The sequence below is a fragment of the Carcharodon carcharias genome, assembly GCF_017639515.1.
Source record: "Carcharodon carcharias isolate sCarCar2 chromosome X unlocalized genomic scaffold, sCarCar2.pri SUPER_X_unloc_20, whole genome shotgun sequence".
Classification (NCBI taxonomy): Eukaryota; Metazoa; Chordata; class Chondrichthyes; order Lamniformes; family Lamnidae; genus Carcharodon; species Carcharodon carcharias.
Window position 1 is genome coordinate 12616 of NW_024470876.1, and position 2385 is coordinate 15000.

The window sequence follows — 2385 nt, forward strand, 5'->3', positions numbered from 1 at the left end:
GGGGTACAGTACTGGTGGGGACGGGTCTGTCACTGTATAATACTGGGGCACAGTACTGGTGGGGACGGGTCTGTCACTGTATAACACTGGGGTACAGTACTGGTGGGGACAGGTCTGTCACTGTATAACACTGGGGTACAGTACTGGTGGGGATAGGTCTGTCACTGTATAACACTGGGGTACAGTACTGGTGGGGATGGGTCTGTCACTGTATAACACAGGGGTACAGTACTGGTGGGGATGGGTCTGTCACTGTATAACACTGGGGTACAGTACTGGTGGTGATGGGTCTGTCACTGTATAACACTGGGGTACAGTACTGGTGGGGATGATTCTCTCCCTGTATAACACTGGAGTACAGTACTGGTGGACACGGGTCTGTCACTGTATAACTCTGGGGAACAGTACTGGTGGGGACGGGTCTGTCACTGTATAACACTGGGGTACGTTACTGGTGGGGACAGTTCTGTCACTGTATATCACTGGGGTACAGTACTGGTGGGGACGGGTTTGTCACTGTATAACACTGGGGTACAGTACGGGTGGGGACGGGTCTGTCACTGTATAACACTGGGGTACAGTACTGGTGGGGACGGGTCTGTCACTATATAACACTGGGGTACAGTACTGGTGGGGACGGGTCTGTCACTGTATAACACTGGGGTACAGTACTGGTGGGGACGGGTCTGTCACTGTATAACACTGGTGTACAGTACTGGTGGGGACGGGTCTGTCACTGTATAACACTGGGGTACAGTACTGGTGGGGATAGGTCTGTCTCTGTATAACACTGGGGTACAGTACTGGTGGCGACGGGTCTGTCACTGTATAACACTGGGGTACAGTACTGGTGGGGATGGGTCTGTCACTGTATAACACTGGGGTACAGTACAAGTGGGGACGGGTCTGTCTCTGTATAACACTGGGGTACAGTACTGATGGGGACGAGTCTGTCACTGTATAACACTGGGGCATAGTACTGGTGGGGACGGGTCTGTCACTGTATAACACTGGGGTACAGTACAGGTGGGGACGGGTCTGTCACTGTATAACACTGGGGTACAGTACTGGTGGGGACGGGTCTGTCACTGTATAACACTGGGGTACAGTACTGGTGGGGACGGGTCTGTCACTGTATAACACTGGGGTACAGTACTGGTGGGGACGGGTCTGTCACTGTATAACACTGGGGTACAGTATGGGGTGGGGACGGGTCTGTCACTGTATAACACTGGGGTACAGTACTGGTGGGGACAGGTCTGTCACTGTATAACACTGGGGTACAGTACTGGTGGCGATGATTCTCTCCCTGTATAACACTGGAGTACAGTACTGGTGGACACGGGTCTGTCACTGTATAACTCTGGGGAACAGTACTGGTGGGGACAGGTCTGTCACTGTATATCACTGGGGTACAGTACTGGTGGGGACTGGTTTGTCACTGTATTACACTGGGGTACAGTACTGGTGGGGACGGGTCTGTCACTGTATAACACTGGGGTACAGTACTGGTGGGGACAGGTCTGTCACTGTATAACACTGGGGTACAGTACTGGTGTGGACGGGTCTGTCACTGTATAATACTGGGGCACAGTACTGGTGGGGACGGGTCTGTCACTGTATAACCCTGGGGTACAGTACTGGTGTGGACGGGTCTGTCACTGTATAATACTGGGGCACAGTACTGGTGGGGAGGGGTCTGTCACTGTATAACCCTGGGGTACAGTACTGGTGTGGACGGGTCTGTCACTGTATAATACTGGGGCACAGTACTGGTGGGGAGGGGTCTGTCACTGTATAACACTGGGGTACAGTGCTGGTGGGGACGGGTCTGTCACTGTATAACACTGGGGTACAGTACTGGTGGGGAGGGGTCTGTCACTGTATAACACTGGGGTACAGTACTGGTGGGGACAGGTCTGTCTCTGTATAACACAGGGGTACAGTGCTGGTGGGCCGGGTCTGTCACTGTATAACACTGGGGTACAGTACTGGTGGGGACGGGTCTGTCACTGTATAACACTGGGGTACAGTACTGGTAGGAACGTCTCTGTCACTGTACAACACTGGGGTACAGTACTGGTGGGGATGGGTCTGTCACTGTATAACACTGGGGTACAGTATGGGGTGGGGACGGGTCTGTCACTGTATAACACTGGAGTACAGTACTGGTGGGGACGGGTCTGTCACTGTATAACACTGGGGTACAGTACAGGTGGGGACGGGTCTGTCACTGTATAACACTGGGGTACAGTATGGGGTGGGGACGGGTCTGTCACTGTATAACACTGGGGACAGTGCTGGTGGGGAGGGGTCTGTCACTGTATAACACTGGGGTACAGTACTGGTGGGGATGGGTCTGTCACTGTATATCACTGGGGTACA